General features: G+C 41.7%; 1 protein-coding gene and 1 long non-coding RNA gene across 2 annotated transcripts in view; both read left to right on the top strand.

Moving 5' to 3' along the window:
* The first annotated feature begins 743 nt into the window (after positions 1 to 743).
* Positions 744 to 11122, top strand: LOC114486390 (uncharacterized). The gene is made up of 3 exons (XR_003680032.2): positions 744 to 774; positions 5954 to 6045; positions 10802 to 11122. It is a non-coding gene; the product is annotated as an uncharacterized lncRNA (long non-coding RNA).
* Positions 11123 to 11939: 817 nt separating this feature from the next.
* Positions 11940 to 19593, top strand: part of VWF (von Willebrand factor) — a 162290-nt gene continuing 154636 nt past the window's right edge. The window contains exons 1-2 of the mRNA XM_028490937.2: positions 11940 to 12129; positions 15945 to 16065. The gene's annotated coding sequence lies outside the window, so the exon portion shown is untranslated. The remainder of the gene's footprint in view (positions 12130 to 15944; positions 16066 to 19593) is intronic.

Here is a 19593-nt window from a genome sequence, read left to right as displayed (position 1 = left end):
CAACAATCAGCTCTTGCAAGCAAGAATGAGCTGGTTCCAGTTATCACTGTGTGGGAGTTTGTGAGAGATGCAAAATCTTGGGCCCCACCCCAGACCTACTAAATCAGACTACGAATATTAACACTTTTAACAATGTCCTCAGGTGATTTGTATATATTTTAGAGTTTGAGAAATGTGGCCCTAGAGGTAACCACTGTTTCTGATTTTTTAAATATCTTTCAGACCTTTTTCACGACACAGATGCATATATTTTGAAATGATTTTTTTCTGGCTTTTTCTTTGAACAATTTAAAATAGATTTTATTTTTAAGAGCAGTTTTAGGTCCACAGCAAAATCGAGCAGAAGGTACGGAGGTTTCCCATATACCCCCTGACCCCACACATGCACGGCCTCCCCCAATATCAGCATCCTCAGCAGAGGGTACTTTTGTTACAATTAATGAATCTACATTGACACATCAGTATCACCCAGAGTCCACAATTTACATTAGGGTTCATTTGGTGTTGTACATTCTATGGGTTTCAACAGTGTGGAGTCTTAACCACTGGTCAGCCAGGGAAGTCCCTAGATTTTCAAATATTGATCTTATATTTGGTTACCTTGCCAATGTTTCTATTAATTTTTAATATTTTGTCTCTAGATACTTTTGAGACAATTATATTGTATGTTATTAATGATAGTTTGTTTTTTTATTTCTGATCTTTATGACTCTAATTTATTTTTCTTGTCTTGTTGCATTTGCCAGGATTCCCAACGTGATTTAAACAGAAGTGGTAAGATTGGGCATCCTTATCTTGTTTTTTATTTGAAGGGGACTGATGTTACATTCTTATGTTTCCTCATTAGAATAGGTTTTTAGAAAAATTGAAATACAGTTGATTTACAATGTTATATTAGTTTCAGGTGTACAATATAGTGATTTGGTATTTTTATAGATTATAATCCACTTAAAGTTATCATAGAATATTGATTATATTTCCTGCGCTGTATATTAAATCATTCTATCTTGTTTATTTTATACCTAGTAGTTTGTACCTCTTAATCTCCCTCTATCTTGCCCTTTCCCCCACCCTTCACCCCACTGGTAATCACTAGTTTGTTCTTTGTATCTGTGAGTCTCTTTCTGTTTTGTTGTTTTCATTCATTTGTTTTATTTTTTAGATTCCAAGTGAAAAGGTACAGTATTTCTCTTTCTCTGACTTCACTAAGCATAATGCACTCCAGGTCCATCCATGTTGTTGCAAATGGTATCCCATACGTTTTTGCCAGTTAATCATAGTAGGTTAGGGCTTCCCTGGTGGTGCAGTGGTTAAGAATACGCCTGACAATGCAGGGGACATGGGTTTGAGCCCTGGTCCGGGAAGATCCCACATGCCGCGGAGTAACTAATCCTGTGCACTACAACTACTGAGCCTGCGCTCTAGAGCCTACGAGCCACAACTACTGAGCCCGTGAGCCACACTACTGAAGCCCGCACGCCTAGAGCCCGTGCTCCGCAACAAGAGAAGCTACCGCAATGAGAAGCCCGCGCACCGCAGCGAAGAGTAGCCCCCGCTATCCGCAACTAGAGAAAGCCCACGCGCAGCAAAGACCCAACTCAGCCAAAATGAATGAATGAATGAATAAATAAATAAATAAATAGATTAAAAAAATCTTAGTAGGTTAAAGTATTTTCTTCTATTCCCAGAGTTTTTTTTTTTTTTTTTTTTTTTTTTTGTGGTATGCGGGCCTCCCTCTGTTGTGGCCTCTCCCGTTGCGGAGCACAGGCTCCGGACGCGCAGGCTCAGCAGCCATGGCTCACGGGCCCAGCCGCTCCGCGGCATGTGGGATCCTCCCAGACCGGGGCGCGAACCCGGTTCCCCTGCATCGGCAGGCGGACGCGCAACCACCGCGCCACCAGGGAAGCCCCTCCCAGAGTTTTTATGAATGAGAAAATTTGTCCAATGGTTTTTCAGCATCAGTTGAGATGCTCAAATTTTTATCCTTTAATCTGTTAGGGTGGTATGTGATAATGATAGATTTTCAAATTTATTTGAAACTTATTGATAGACCACTCAAATTTCTGGAATAAATAAAACTTGGTCAGAATATATTTTCTTTTTAATATACTGTTGTATTCATTTGCTAACATTTTGTTCAGGACTTTTTACTTTTACTTGTTACTCTATCTTCATGAGTAAGTCTGGCCAGGAATTTTATTTTTCTCATATTGTTCATGTGTGGTTTTGGCATCAAGGTTACGTTAGATTTATAGTCTCAATCAGGGATAATTTTCTTTGTGGCAGAATCTGTTGCTGATTCTCTAATAGTTATTCTGACCCTCTTTCTTTAGCAACAGAACTCCAATTTTTAGCTGGACACATAGCTAAAGGTTATTTTTCCCAGCCTCTCTCATAGTCCTTCATGTGATTAAATTTTGGCCAGTATCCCCTCATCAGCACCATAGTAAGTGAACTCTTTATAGACCCAAATCCTGAGATTTATGATTCCTACTTTGAGAAATAGGTCCCTGAGGCATTTATTCCTAATCGTGACTAGTTTCATTGAAACTAAAAATATGATCTAGTATGTAGACTTCATATATATACATATATATACATTTGGGTAGGATTAGAGAAATATTTTCATTGCTTCTTGATCTATACTTGCAGCTTCTCTAGATAACTTAAGTGAAAATAATATCAATTATTGAAGTCGTTAAACTGGCCACTATTTGCATGAAAGAATGTCAGTTATAAACCATTTTCAGCTTTTAAAAAGATCTTTAAAGAATTTTTCTTCAGTTGTAAGAAAGCTTTCTCCTAAACATGTGAACAAATGCAACTTTCATATTAAACTGAAAATATTCCAAATTTTACATGCATTGTAGCCAGAACCACAGAAAGAAGCTAACCAAATGCAGAGGAATATTTTTCAGTTTCTACAAAGCAATATGGCCTCTTGTTTTTCTTGAAACTCAGCTCTCTTGGAGTATCTGATTTTTTTCCACGTTTGATAGAGAAGTGGCTACGAAGAAATGTTTCTGTGCTCTAAAAAAAATGATAAGGCAAGTGGAATGATAAATGGCAACTGATGATGGACCTCATTGTTGGAGACAGAAGAGCAGGTGGAAGGGACTTGCAAATTTTAGAGAACATACCCATCCAACGAGGGGAGACTCTCATCTCCTGCTGATTGTTCCCTCATGAGAATGTGATCCAGTCTTCCTGCCAGTCTTCTAAGTGAACCAGAAACCCACATTTTAATGTAAAAGATCCTGAGCTTTTAATATTGGCTCAAAATTTAAAAACGGAGACAGTAGTTAAACTTCCCCCCACACACATCTGACTCTTTGTGGGGAAAGCGAGGGCCAGAGGAATTTTGTAACTTTCTCGAGGTGGAGGATGAAGTAAGTGGAGACTCTGACCTCCAGGACTCTGAGACTTCTTCCATTTCTGAGATTCTGTGATTAAGTATTTGAAGCTATTAATTCCAATCAAGGGCATGATTATATTCTACTGTTTGCTTGTTGCAAGGGCAGGATCCTAAATGTCCGAGGCTTTCTCTTCCTGCAAGAGGCTCCATCCTCAGAAAATGACTTGAGGGAGGGGTGGTGACAGCTTGCTCAAGGCCCACGGTTTAGGATACATTAAGTTTTTCATGCAAATTATAGCAGGTAAATTCAGTCTCACAGAAAGAGAGAGGTTGGACGTTTAGGAGGACGTAAGGATTTGTCCTTGAACATTTGTGGAAGAAGAAAGAGATAATGTGCTTTTTCCTAGATCAACAAACGTTTTATAGTATAGGAGGCCATTTCACAAAGAGAATGGTTGTGTTTCAGGAAGGCATAAAGATAAGGGGGGGAAGTGTCTGTGGTTCCCGAATGAGTGGGTAAAAGCTTCCTATGAGAGGATGTGGCTGGCTCACAAGAGGCATTTTCTGTGTTTCAAAGCAGACGTCTGGAAATGTGGACTAACTGAATTCAAAGCAGGGTTGCTTGATCCAACCCAACCGTATCATCCCAAAGCCTTTTCCCACCAATGAAGTCTGAGCTCAAAGGATTCCAGCCCGTGTTTCACAGTAAACCAGGGAGAGCTCAGTCAGAGATTCTGGGACCCTTCAGCCCTTTCCGGATGCCCACTGGGAGAGTCCTCCAGAAGGTGCCCTTCCAGCTGTGAGACCCGGAGTCTCCGCTTTGGGATTTGAGGGTGGGGCCCTAAGCAGGCTCAGCTTGGACTGCAATACAGGGGGTGCAATGGTGGTGCAGGGCAGAGAGCAGGAGTCGAGAGCAAGGGGTGAATTTGGGCTTTCCCACTTCCTCTCTGTGGCCTCTTGCAAGTCACTTTTCTGAGCATTCACTTCTTGATCTGCAGATTGGGAATGGTCCCGCCGGCTCTTGCTAACGCATGGCGGTGCCCTGAGGAGGGCATGTCTGTGAAAGTGCCCTGAAAACAGAAAGGGTTCACATCACATCTGGCACCTTCTTACCTCTCCAGCCTTATCACCTACCACGCTTCCCCTGTGTTCTGCGTTCCAGCCAGGCAAACCATCTTTTGGGTTCTTCATAGGTAGCTTCCTCCTGCCCCTGGGCCTTTGCACATGCTGGTTCCATGACCTGAAGTGCTCCTCCCATCTTTGGTTTGATTTTAGTCCTATTCATCCTAGAACTCAGCTCATTGGCACCCCCCAGCCCCATCAGTTTCAGTTGGGATCCTCTATTACAGGTGTACATCCACAGCATCACTATCTTATCGACATAGGTGTCATCACCATTTGTAGTTATGATTTGTTTAGATTTATGTCATTCTTGTCACTAGACCGTAAGCTCCTTGAGGGCAGAGGATGATGCAGTTTTGTTCATCTTTGTATCCCCAGACCCAGCCCAGATACCAGATAAATGTTAGGATTGCAGAGTGGTTTCAGGAGTGTAGGCAGTGGGGATTCTGGATTTAGGTGCCTGGGTGAGGGGCCTCAGAATGAGGATCACAGAGTGTCTTCCCTGAACAAGCTCTGTGTTCGCACCTTATCTTCCCCTCCCTTTAAGCCACGCTGTGCCCCATCGTGCGGTGTCACGTTGATGTCCATATATGTTGCATACATCAAATTCTGGCAACTAATTGTTAGTGGTAGGTGGAGGTGCCTCTGTGTGCATCAGGAGAGGCAAACAGCTCTGGTCTGGAGGACAGCTAGTTGGAACAGGAAGTGGGCTTCAGAACAAGGGGCACAAAATTAGTAGATTCTACTCTGTCTGGAACACTGCTTGGGAGATTTGAATTATTAATAAAAATTCTAGGAAGCCCAGTAGCTTTTTAGGAAACTTTGTGCAATTAAGGGAAGATAAATTCCAAGCATGCTTCCAAGAACTATTATTGTTTTTTTTCATTTTGAATACTTTATATTGATATAATATTCATAGAGAAAGTATACAGATTATAAGCACCCAGTTCAATACTTATTCACAGATGAAACACCCCCCTCATCACCAGCAGCCAGGTTAAGAATTAGAACATCACCAGAAACCCGGAAGTTCTTCTCACGCTCCCTTCTAGGCACCCCCCGCTCCCCCCAACCAAGGGAACACTCTTCTGACTTCTAACAGCATAGATCTGCCATTTTCTGGTATTCTACGCAAACGGAATATCCAGTAAGTACTTTCCTGAATCGAGCTTCTTTCACTCAACACTGTGTTTGTGAGGTTCATCCATTCTGTTGTGTGTGATTGTAGATCATTCTCATTGCTATGTGACAACCCATGGTGTGAACAGACCACAGTGTATTTGTCCATTCGACTGTGGATGGACATTTGGGTAGTTTCCAGCTTGGGGCTATTACAGATAGCCCCAAGAATACAATAATACAAACTATTACAGATAGTTTGGTTCATTGTAAAGAGGTATTAAAAAGTAAATCCAACTTTTTTTTTTTTTTTAACTGTGCTCTTTTAGCATTTTTCTTTCCATTTCTCCCCCCCAGGGAAGCAAGAATCTGATTGGGTCAAGAAAGAGCCTAGCCTTTTCCTAAGAATTCACAGTTCGTTCTTCCTCCTCAGATCTGCAACTTCACCTGTAAGCTGAATTCTCAGTAACCTTCTGTGTTTATTCTCCCCTCTCCTTCTTTTCCTAACATTAAAAAAGTAAACACCTCCTTAAAGACATTGTAAGCACATTGCCAAAAAAAGTGGAAACTCCAGAGAAGTTTAGATAAGAAAGCGACAACCTCCTGCCATCTAGAGATAACAGTGTAAATATGTTAGCGCGATTCTCCCCAGTGTTTTCTTCTACATCTCTTTTGCATAATTGAGATAATCTCTTTTCACTTATGATTATACCGCAAGTATTTTCCCATGTCATTTGTAACTGTGCCTCAATATTGTTTCTCCTGGCTACGTGATAATCCATCCCCTGTGTATGCCAAAATTATTTGACTAATCTCCTAAACTGGGACGTTTAGGATGCTTGCACTTTCATTTTGACAATCAGAAACAATGCTGCAGTGATTATCTTGGAGGCAGATTGCTGTCCTCATTGTAGGTAATTTCCTTAAGCTAGTTCCTAGAGATGGAATTTACTGGATGGAGAATATAAACCCTTTAAAGAGGTGCTATTTAAATACTCCCACCAGCTTTAAGAACTGAGAGCAGGAAAGAATACATTTCACTACATCATCACACATTTTGAATATTGTTTAATATGGTGTATCTTCATACTGTGTGGTTTTAAGTATTTTAGAATTTCTCTTCTGATTTATTTTTTGACCTGTGAGTTATCTGGAATATGTTTTATTTATTTAAAAAATTAAAAAAATTTTTATTACAATTTTTAAAGGTTACACGCCATTTACAGTTATTACAAAATATTGATTATATTCCCCGTGTTGTACAATGTATCCTTGTAGCCTGTCTTACACCCAATAGTTTGTGTCTCCCACTCTCCCACACCTATATTGCCCCTCTCCCCTCCCCACTGGTAAACACTAGTTTGTTCTCTATATCTGTGAGTCTGCTTCTTTTTTGTTATATTCACTAGTTTGTTATATTTTTTAGATTCCACATATAAGTGATATCACACAGTGTTTGTCTTTCTCTGTCTCTTAGTTCACTTAGCATAATGCCCTCCAAGTCCATCCATGTTGCTGCAAATGGCAAAATTTTGTCTTGTTTTATGGATGAGTAATATTCCATTGTGTATATGTACCACATCCTCTTTATCCATTCATCTGTTGAGGGGTACTTAGGTTGCTTCTACGTCTTGGCAATTGTAAATAATGCTGCTAGGAACATTGGGGTGCATGTATCTTTTCCTACTAGTGTGTTTGTATTTTGGGGATATATACCCAGGAGTGGAAATGCTGGGTCATATGGTAAGTCTATTTTTAGTTTTTTGAGAAAGCTCCATACTGTTTTCTGGAAGTATGTTTTAAAATGTCCAAGTGTATAAGGGTTTAAAAAATCTTTTAAGGTAAGTTTTAATTTAGTTGTATTATAGTCAGAGAATATGGTGTGTATTTTACCTGTTCTTTGAAATGTGCTGCAAATTGTGCATAATTAATTTTTGTAAATGTTAGGGTGATTAAACATCTAAATTCTTTGGGGGGGCTGAGGGGTTTCCTGGGATAAAAGACTTTCAGTGCTAAAATCAGGAAAGTCCTGAGCAAACTGAGCTGGTTTGGTTCCTTATGTATACCTGAGAATAATATGGATTCTCTCATTATTGGGTGCAGAGCTCTAAACAGATATATTAGGTCAAGTTTATTTATTTTTTTTAAAACAATTTTTAGTTAAAATTTTTATTTTGAAAACTGTAGATTCGTATGCAATGATAAGGAATAGCACAGAGAAATTCATTGTATCCTTTACAGTTTCCCTTAATGGTAACATCTTGCAAAACTAGAATATAATATCACCACCAGGAATCGAAGTTGATACAATCCACCCATTTTTATTCAGGCTTCACCAGCTTTACTTGTACTCGTGTGTGTGTGTGTGTGTGTGTGTGTGTGTGTGTGTGTGTGTATTTAGTTCTGTACAATTTTATCACGTGTAGGTTTGGGTATCTACCACCATGTCAAGATACGGCCATCACAACAAAGGTCCCTCCTTTTACCCTTTTATCACCACAAGTATGTCTCTTGTTCCTCCTCCGCCTCGCCCTTCTCTCCTACCCCTAACCCTTGGCGACCTCTAATCTGTTCTCCATTTCTAAAAGTTTGTCATTTCAAGAGTGTTATATAAATGGAATCGTACAGTACTTAACCTTCTGAAGTTGGCTTCTTTCACTCAGGTAATTCTCTGGAGAACTGCACATGTTGTTGTGTATATATCAATAGATTATTCTTTCTTTTTTTTAAACTTTATTTATTTATTTATTTGGCTGCGTTGGGACTTAGTTGCGGCACGCGGGCTCTTCGATGCTGCATGTGGGCTTCTCTGTAGTTGTGGCATGTGGGCTCTAGAGCACGCGGCTTAGTTGCCCCGCGGCAAGTGGGATCTTAGTTCCCCAGCCGGGGATCGAACCCACATCCCCTGCATTGGAAGGCGGATTCTTAACCACTGGACCACTAGGGAAGTCCCAGTTTATTCTTTCTTATTGCTGAGTGGTATTTCATGTACGGATTGACCAGTTTGTTTAGCTGTTAACCCAATGAAGGACATCTGGGTTGTTTCCAGCTTTTAACTACAGTATTATGAATAAAGCCACTATGACCATTCATGTATAAGAGTTTGTGTGAACCTAAGTTTCTATTTCTCTGGCATAAATGCCCAAGGGTACAATTACTGGGTTTAACAATTGTTTAAAAAAATCTTTATTTTACCAAGTTTATCTGCTTGACTTGTGGATAATTGAGAAAGACTTTAAAGTTGATTTATCGATTTATGTATTTTGAAGCTATTTTATAAGATGCAGACAAATTCAGAATCTGTAACTTTCTATCTGTAAAATTAAAACCCCAGCTCCTGGGATAGCGGTTCAGAAATCCTACTGGGCTACTAGGACCAGAAACTCCACAAGATGTAGTGGTTTGAGCCCCCTTTAACTCTGTGGCAATAATAATGTGGTGTCATAGTTACGGAGAACAGGAGAAGATTAGTCTGCAGTTGTGCGTCCTTTTGATAGTAGGCATTTCATTACTTTGATGGTCATCCTGAAGGCAGGAAGTGAGCATACTATTTCACCCACAGATGTCCCTGGAGGAGAGGAAGTGGAGGAGGATGGCTTCTCTTTAGCTGAGGTGCTGGCTGTATATGCTGGGAGCTGGGAACCTGGCTTGAGAAATCTGGTGTGTTTGTTTATTTGGCATAAACTGACAAGAAAGTTCTCTTTCCTGTGGAGTTGACATGGGAGAAGAGATGCTACAAAAATATGAGAAGGCAAAGATGAGCCCTGCTAGGAAATCTCTCCCACCTTGAAGTTCTTTTGCATTTGTGCCAGCTCCACCCTGGAGAACTTACTCCCCAGGCAGGCAGAGGTCAACTCCTCCATCCCCCTGCCTCTGGGTAGCCCTGCCCCAAGTGCCTCTGACAGTCACAGCTTCACCTGTGAGCTTCTTCTCCGGTTGCATCCGTTCATCTTCCCAGCCCAGTTCTTCAGGCTCTTACACCCTGGCCCTCAGGGATCCCTCTTCCTTGAGCTCATGGTACTTACTGTTCTCTCAACACCTATTTAGCAAAGCTGCCTGGAATCACCCACCAAGAGAGCAGGGCACTCTGCCGGTGTGAGTTTCCTATCGCTGCTCTAATAAGTTGCCACCAACTTAATGGTCTAAGACAACAGAAGTTTGTTATCTTACAGCCTTGGTCAGAAGTCTGAAATGGGTCAAAGTCAAGGTATGGGCAGAGCTGTGTTCCTCGTGCAGGTTCCAGGGGAGAATGTGTCCCTTGCCTTTTCTGGCTTCTCCAGGCTGCCCTCACTGCTTGGCTCGCCGTCCCTCACTACTCCAACCTCTGCTTCTGCGGCCACCTTCCCTGACTCTGACCCTCCTGCCTCTCATGTAAGCACCCTCATGATTAGCCTGGGCTTCCTGGGACAATCTAGGATAATCCCCCACCTCAGTATCTTTAAGTGAACCACATCTGCAAAGTCTCTTTTGCCCTGGAAGGTGACATTCACAGGTTTGGGGGACTAGGGGGAAGATGTCTCAGGGCAGTCACCTGGTTGACTGTACCCGTTCTTCTCTTCTCCAGCCCATGGCCCTCTTCAGGCCCTCACTGTGCCTCTTCTGGAAGAGCCCATTAGCCCCCCTGACTGGTCTCCCGTGTCCATCCAGCCCCTCTACAATCCCTTTCCACTGCAGCCAGAGTGTTTGGCCCAGAGTCCACTGGATAAACACAGACCCTTAACCCTGACTCAGGGTCGTTGACGAGCTGTCGGACCACTTTTTCTTGTCTTATCTCTCACTAGTTTCCTCTGCATGCATTAACTACCAGCCTATTACGGCATTTATTTATTCTGACATGCCCAGAGCCTCCCTGCGTCTGTGCTTTTACTTCTTTCTTTGCATCTGAAATGCCTTTGCCCTCATTTTCACCTGTCACAGTCCTATGTGGCCTCGTCATCAAAGGCCTTACAATGAGGATGACCGTTGACCCAGAAATTCCATTGCCACGTATAGGAATTTCACACTATGGAAATAATCCTGAGGGTTGTGCATGGATACAGTTTCAAAGATATTCATTGCAGCCTTGTTTTTTATTTTACTTTATTTTTTTTGCATTGTTTTTTGAAAAAAAATTTTTATTGAAGTATAGTTGATTTACAATGTTGTGTTAGTTTCAGGTGTACAGCAAAGTGATTCATATATATATATGTATATATTCTTTTTCAGATTCTTTTCCATTATTGGTTATTACAAGATATTGAATGCAGCATTGTTAACAAAAAGAAAAAAGTGGAGCCAACCTAAATAAACATCCAACGATATGGAGCTGGTTAAGTTGTGGAATAACAAGAAGTGAAATATGCGGTGAACAAAAGCCAAACAGCCTAAAGTATTAAGGCGTTGCAAAACACTTACGATATGTTCAAACGCAGATTACAAAACCCCCTGTATAGGAAGATTTTATTTAAAAATTATATTGCATATACATTAAAAAGACAGGACAGCAGCATTCTAAACTGTTGATGGTGGTTGTTTCTCGGTAGTGGGATTATGGGTGATTTTTATTTTCTTATTTTTATTTGTGCATACTTTTTCTCCCCTACCATGACCACATGTTACTTTTATAATAATAAAAAAGCAATTAAAACTATTAAAACAATCATTCTACCCACCCTACCCAGGCCAAGTCAACCCTGTCCCTCCCTGAAGCCTTCCGCAGCCATCATGCTGGATGAACGTGAGGGCTCTGTCCCTTGACCCTCTCGCACTGTTTGAAGCTCTTAGCACGCCCCCTTTATTTATATTTAAGAAGTTGCTACAGAGCAATGTCTGGGTGTGGGGCTTCATCCCCATGGTGTGAGGCTGCAGGGCTGCTCTGCCCTGGGGCGGTGCCCCCGCTAGAGAGGGGTGCGCTCAGACATCCCGAGCTGGGGCTGGGGCTCAGGGATTTGAAGGGTCACTTTTGCCAAGGGTCCTGTGTCTGGAGGCGGGGTGTCGTCTGGGAAGCCAGGCTGTTTTCAAAATTCCATTCCTGTTCTCATGGAACTGGTGGTCTGATTAGGGAGATAAGGCAACAGCACATCACATGTTATAGGAAAATACGAACATTGCCGACAGATATCATGTGGGTCCTTGCCAAGTGAGTAGTAAGAGGGCAGAGGAGGGAGAGGTAGCCGCAGGTCAGGGCAGAGGAGGCGTGCTCTGGGCTGGTGACGCATCCATCAGGTCAATGCACTTTTGCCCCAGGCTTATGTAAATGTATCCCAAACACTCGGGTAGCTCAAGGCTGCTGTGGGCCAGTCTATAGCTTTCATTTCAAATAGCACGCTTTTATTTAAAAAAAAATTTTTTTTTTTTTTTATAGATTGCGTGTGGCATGCAGGATCTTTGTTCCCTGACCAGGGATCGAACCCATGCCCCCTGCAGTGGAAGCGCCGAGTCTTAACCCCTGGACCGCCAGGGAAGTCCCTCAAATAGCATGCTTTTCTATACAAAGAACTTTACAGAATTCCAGGAAAACCAACAACCTCAGTGGAAAGAGTAACTCAGAAAAGGTACCCTGGGCAGTTTTCAAATGTGTTTACTGATCAATTGCAGTTAATATGTAAAATATCTATTGAAACCACTGGGCTGAAGCTGTCAAATGTAAAACTCGGTGGCTGGGCCTCTGACTTGGGAATTTCCTGAAGCAAGTGGCTCTTGTGGTGCCAGCAGGAGTCTAGGTGTGCCAAGTGGAGTCCGGGATTGGAGAGCTGATCACCCTGCAGCCCTGTGCCCGCAGCCCTGTGCCCTCTGCTTACAGCACCAGCGCACCCCCCGCTGCAGCTGGTGGTTTACACAGCTCCCTTCTTAGCCAATCAGGAATCCCAACTGTATTTATCTATGTTCCCCTGTATTTAGGGAAAATAGCCTTAATATTCCAGTCAAGAGTGTTATACTCTGACAAAATAGAAATTCCAGTGTCATATAGAAATAGTCCTGGAGAGTCATACCAGTTACGGCTGCAGAGTGACAAATGGGTGCATGACCCTGGTCTGATATCACTGTCTGATGTCACTGTCCCCTAGCAGAGCATACCCATGACTTTACCTTTGCAATTTCCCCCTGACCCTCTGGTGAGTGCTTTTTTAAAACCTCTGTGTTGACAAATTGGAGAGCAGCTGACAACTTCCTCAGATTTTGAGCAATTCTTTCCTTGCGATATCAGCCCTGGATCTACTTTTTAATATTTTATGCTAATGAAACAACACAGGGAGTTCATCAGGCATTTCCGGAACACTTATTATGTGCCATGCTCAGAGCCACGTACTTGGGAAATGACAGGGATGGGTAAGGCGTGGTCCGTCTTCTAGGAGAGCAAAGAGTAAAGGAGATAAGATTTAAAGAGGAAAATACAAGGCAAGATGAGTTTCCCTAGAGACATCCAGGGTGGTTCAAAGATAGGAAAGTGTTTTCTAGACAGGTAAGTGGGGATGAGGGGAGCAGGAAAGGAGAAAAGCCTCCTGGAATAGTATACGTGTAGTAGAAAAAACATGAGCTTTGCATCAGACAGACGTGGGTTCAGAGCCGGCTGTCTTTTCGTAACGGGGTGATCTTTTGCAAGTTACTTAGCCCGTCTGAGCCTCAGCATTCTTATCTGTGGGGTGAATGGTTGTTAGGAGGTGTAGTGGGTTGAATGGTGCCCCTCCCCAAAAGATATGTCCACATTCTCACCCCCAGGACCTGTGAATGTGATCTTATTTGGAAAAAGGGTCTTTGCAGATATACTTAAAGATACCAAGATGAGAGCACCTTAGATTACATAGATGGGCTCTCATGACAAGTGTCTTTTTAAGAAATACAGAGGGGAGACACAGAGGGAGAAGGGGAGACAGTGTGAATACGGAGGCAGAGATTGGAGCGATGCAGCCACGGCCAAGGAAGTCTGGAGCCCCCAGAAGCTGGAAGAGGCAGGAAGCTCTCTCTCTCTCTTAGAGCCATTGGAGTAGCTTGGCCCTGTTGCCATCTTGATTTCTGACTGCTACAGAACTTTGAGAGAATACATTTCTGATGTATTAAGCCACCCAGTTTGGTATAGTTTGTTACTGCAGCTCCAGGAAACTATACAGGAGGATTGAGTGTAAGAATGCATGTAAAGCATGTAGCAGAGTGCCTGGCACCAAAGGCCAAGGGAAGGATAAATAGCAGAGAGAAGGAATGGGGGGAGCGGGAGGGCCTTTTGGACGGTGAAACTGTGTGAGTGAGCACAGGAGGTGTCTGCGGAGCGAGGCCAGTGGGCGATGAGTGGGGTGCATGGTGGGGTCGGGTGCCGGTGCCCATGGGGGCCCAGGAGGAAGTTAAGACTGGTCATGAGGCCCGAGAAGGAGGAAGGTCCACAGAAAGAGAGGTGGTGGGGTCTCGGGAGGCCACTGGCTGCCAGACCCAGAGGTCATGCCAACAGGCCCTGGAAGTTGCTGGGCTGCTGATCTTTAAAGAAGTCCTGTGGGAGGACTTCCCTGGCGGTCCAGTGGTTAAGACTTCGCCTTCCAGTGCAGGGGATGCGGGTTTGATCCTTGGTCAGGGAGCTGAGATCCCACGTGCCTTGTGGCCAAAAAACCAAAATATAAAAACAGAAGCAACATTTCAAATTGCTCAAACAAATTCAATAAAGACTTTTAAAATGGTCCACGTCAAAAAAATCCTAAGAAAAGAAAATAAATAAAAGAAGTCATCTGGGCTTGGGAAGGGGGAAGCAGAGAGAGGGGTGGACTGAAGGTTTGAGATCAGTGTTTTCTGAGCCCTCCATAACCCCCCCTGGATTCTTGTGTCACCCTGACTGTAAAGAAGGTTAGATTTAATTTTATTTAAAGAAATTAAAAGGATGTGACACACCTTTTTGCAAATGCAAGTTTGTGGACTAAGATTCACATTCTCCACAACAGATTTGAAGGTGAATGTTTAAAACTTTTGTAGTATTTTTGGAAGGCTACCCAAGAAGCTGGAGACAGTATTGCCTCTGAGAAGGGAACTAAGAGGCTGGTAGGGTGACCAACTGTCCCAGTTTGCTGAGAACTGTCCCAGTTTTAGTAATGAAAATCCCATGTCCCCAAAAGTCCCTCAGTTCAGGGCAAACTGGGACAGTTGGTCACCCACTAGGGAGGAGGGGAGATTTGAGTGTTCACTGTTTCCTTTCAAACATTTTGTGTTTGTACTTTTACTTTGTACCCATGATACCTAACACCCCTCGCCCCCAGAACATCAAACAATCCCCCAAACCCCTGTAACATAAAAAAACCCACCATAAGTAAAAATTAAAGGTAAATGAAGAACTGAGAAAGACATTCACATTATTAATGTGAGGAAACAAAAATATTATTCCTAATCTCTAAGGAGCTTTTACAAATCAATAGGAAAAGATAAACCTCTCCATTGAAAGTGAGCTAAAGACACTAGCCAGGGGACTTCCTTGGTGGTGCAGTGGTTAAGAATCCGCCTGACAATGCAGGGGACACGGGTTCGAGCCCTGGTCCGGGAAGATCCCACTTGCCATGGAGCAACTAAGCCTGCGCTCTAGAGCCCTCGAGCCACAACTACTGAGCCTGTGTGCCACAACTACTGAAGCCTGCGCGCCTAGAACCTGTGCTCCACAACAAGAGAAGCCATCACAATGAGAAGCCTGTGCTCTGCAACGAAGAGTAGCCCCCGCTTGTGGTAACTAGAGAAAGACCCCACGCAGCAACAAAGACCCAACGCAGCTAAATAAATAAATAAATAAACTAGCCAAAAATTCACAAAAGAAATACAAATGGACAATATTAGAAAACATCCCCCCAATATTTAAAGGGATGAATATTAAAAAATAATCTCATACCAGTTTTTGCCAGTTAAATTACTAAATAATAAAAAAATAACTGTCTTAGTCAGCTCAGGCTGCTGTAACAAAATACCATAGACTGGGTGGCTTAAACAACAGACACTTATTTCTCACAGTTCTGGAGGCTGGAAGTCCAAGATCAAGGTGCTTGCAGATTTGGTTCTTGGTGAGGGCCCACTTCCTGGCTTGCATACGGCTGTCTTCTCCCTGTGTCCTTATATGGTAGAGAGAGAAAACGCTGGTGTCTCTTCTGTTCTTATAAGGGCACTAGTCCCTCCATGGGGGCCCCACACTTACAACCTCATCTAACCCTAAATACCTCCGAAAGGCCTCATCTCCTTATGCCATCACGTTGGGGGTTAGGACTTCAAAATATGAATTTTGGGGGACATAAACATTCAGTCCATAACTAATAAAATGCCATGGAAGGGTAAATTGATATAGTTCTTGGCAGGATGTATATAAGTCTTAACAATTTTTGTGACTTTTAACCCAGTGATTTTTTTTCACATCTAGGAGTTTGTTTTAAGGCAATAGGCCTCGTATGTGAAGATGGGTGTGCAAGGATGCTGGTCCTTCTGCTGTTTGTGAGGACAAAGCCAACATGCCAAGGTCACTGGCATCAGGGCTTTATCTTGTAAGTGAAAATTTCAACTGTCCAGAAAACTAGAGAGGATAATATAAAGATATCCATGTTCCAGCCATCTTTTTATAAAAATTTATTTTTTTATTGAAGTGTAGTTGAATTACAATGCTGTGTTAATTACTGCTGTATAGCAAAGTGACTCAGTTATACATATATATATCCTTTTTCATATTCTTTTCCATTATGGTTTATCACAGGATATTGAATCTAGTTCCCTGTGCTATACAGTAGGACCTTGTTGTTTATCCATCCTATATACCAGTTTGTGTCTGCTAATCCCAAACTCCCTATGCAACCCTCTCCCACCCCCCTCCCCCTTGGCAACCACCAGTCTTTTCTCTATGTCCCTGACTCTGTTTCAGTTTCATAGATAGGTTCATTTGTGTCATATTTTAGATTCCACATATAAGTGATATCATACGGTATTTGTCTCTTTCTGACTTACTTCACTTAGTATGAGAATCTCTAGTTGCACCCATGTTGCTGCAAATGGCATTATTTCATTCTTTTTTTATGGCTGAGTAGGATTCCATTGTATATATGTACCACATCTTTATTCATTCATCTGTTGATGGACATTTAGGTTGTTTCCATGTTTTGGCATGTTCCAGCCTTCTTAATGTGTTTCCATATTTGTCTCATATTTTTGGAATTATTAAGTAAATAAAACATATACAGAGAGATATAGCCCCTCATGTACCACTCTCTGGATCCTGTCTTCTCTCTTCCTCCCTAAAGGTGACCACTACCCTGAATTTAGTGGTAAATACATGTTGTATTTGTAGTGGTAAATACACCATACATGTTGACTTTTCCTGTAATTAAACATATTTATAAGCAGTAATATACTGTTTTATTTTACATGGTCTTTATTTAGCTTTACGAAAATACTGTTGTGCTGTAGAGAGTCTCTGACGCTTGCTTTTATTTTCTGCTCCACATTATTTTGGGGCTTTATCCATGTTGGTGGATGTAGCCTTGATTATTTTTGACTGCTGTTTGGTATTTCATAGGATGAATGTATCACCATTTATTTATTCATACTGTTGAAGTATATTTAGTTGTTTATATGCTTGTGAACTACACTCACAGCTGCAGTGAACATTCTGTGCAAGTTGCTTTGTGCATGTAGGTGAAAGTTTTGCCAGGTGATATGCCCCGGAGTGCCTGTACTGGGCCATGGGAAGAGCATCTTTAAATCTCTTAGCTATTTCCAGATTTTCCTCCAAAGTGATATACCATTTGTCCTAACAACAGCAAATAGTTCCAATAGCCCCACATCCCGGCCAATGTGATGGAAAGATAGCTATGTGGTTTTATTTTGGATTTCCCTAGTGACCAGTGGGGCTGAGTGATTTTTCATATGTTTACTGGCCAAATGGGTGTTTTTCTTTTCTGTGAATTGCCTTTCTATATCACTTATCTATTGTTACTGGGTAGTTTGTCCATACCTTAATTTTTTTAAAAAAATTAAGATATAATTTAAAAAAATAAAAAGAAAGGAAATTCCCTGTCAGTCCAGTGGTTAGGACTCAGCACTCTTACTGCCATGGCCTGGGTTCAGTCCCTGGTGGACAAACTAAGATCCCACAAGCTGCATGGCACAGCCCAAAAAAAGGTATAACAGACATGTAACATTGTACTGGTTTCAGGTATACAATATAATGATTCGATATTTGTAAATATTGTGAAATGATCACCTCAATTAGTCTAAGTAACATGTTAATATCTATCACCACACATAGTTACAGTAACAACTTTTTTTCTTGGGATGAGAACCTTTAAGATCCACTCTCTCAGCAACTTTCCAATACTGAATACCGTATTATTAACTGTGGTCGCCATGCTGTATAATACATCCCATGACATACCTATTTTATAACTGGAAGTCTGTCTTTTTGACCCCCTTCACCCATTTTGCCCACCCCTTACCCCCTGCCTCTGACAACCACAAATCTGTTCTCTGTTTCTATGAACTTGGTTTCTTGTTTTCCTGTTGTTGCTGTTGTTGTTCGTTTTTGTTTTTGTTTTAGATTTCACGTAGAAGTGAGATCATTCACGTATAGGTGAGATCATTCACGTATAAGTGAGTTTTTGTTTTAGATTTTACCTATAAGTGAGATCATTCACTTATAAGTGAGTTTTTGTTTTAGATTTCATATATAAGTGAGATCACGTATTTGTATTTCTCTGGCTTATTTCACTTAGCATAATGCCCTCAAGTTTCATCCACATTGTTGCAAATGGCAAGATTTCCATCTCTTTACGGCTGAATAATAATATTCCATTGTATATATACCACATTTTCTATATCCATTCCTCTATCAATGGATGTATCTGTTGTTTCCCTATCTTGGCTACTGTGAATGATGCTGTAATGTACATGAGGGTGCAGACATTTCTTTGAAATAGTGATTTAATTTCTTTCAGATATATACAGGGAAGTGGGATTACTAGATCATATGGTAGTTCTATTTAAATTGTTTTGAGGAATCTCCATATTGTTTTCCATCGTGGCTCTCCCAGTTTATATTCCCGCCAACAGTGCACAAGTGTTCTCATTTCTCCACATCCTCACCAACATTTATTATTTTTTACCTTTTTTTTTTTTTTTTTTTTTTTCGGTACGTGGGCCTCTCACTGTTGTGGCCTCTCCCGTTGCGGAGCACAGGTTCCGGACGCGCAGGCTCAGTGGCCATGGCTCATGGGCCCAGCCGCTCCGCGGCATGTGGGATCTTCCCAGACCAGGGCTTGAACCCGTGTCCCCTGCATTGGCAGGCAGATTCTCAACCACTGCGCCACCAGGGAAGCCCTATTTTTTACCTTTTTGATAATAAAAACTTTGATAATAAAAACTTATCTTTTTGATGATAGCCATTGTCCATTTTTATTGACGATTTAAAATTTGAAATTGTCTGAACTATTCTTAATCTTTTGCTTCCCACAAGGATTTTGTATCAGCTTGTCTAATTTCATGAAAAACCCTGTTACATTTTGATTGGAATTGCATTTAATTTATACACTAATTTGGAGATAATTGGTATCTTTACAATCCTGTGATCTCAGTAAGTATGAACACAGTGTATCTCCCTGTTGGGTCTTCTGTTATGTCTTGCAATAAAATTTATGATTTTCTGCATAATGGTTGTGTGCAGATTTTATTGTATTTATTCTTAAGAATTATTTATTTATTCTTAAGAATAATTTATTTTTATTGTATTCTTATTGTATTTATTTTTTGTTGTTTTACTAATAGGGTCACTTTGTTGTTTTACTAATAGTGTCACTTTAAAGATTACATGCTAGGGCTTCCCTGGTGGCGCAGTGGTTGAGAATCCGCCTGCCGATGCAGGGGACACCGGTTCGTGCCTCGGTCTGGGAAGATCCCACATGCCGCGGAGCGGCTGGGCCCTTGAGCCACCGCTGCTGAGCCTGCGCGTCTGGAGCCTGTGCTCCGCAACGGGAGAGGCCACAACAGTGAGAGGCCCACGTACCACAAAAAAAAAAAAAAAAAAAAGA

This window comes from Physeter macrocephalus, chromosome 6 (assembly GCF_002837175.3).
Source record: "Physeter macrocephalus isolate SW-GA chromosome 6, ASM283717v5, whole genome shotgun sequence".
Lineage (NCBI taxonomy): Eukaryota > Metazoa > Chordata > Mammalia > Artiodactyla > Physeteridae > Physeter > Physeter macrocephalus.
This window is presented reverse-complemented; position numbering and strand designations above follow the sequence as displayed.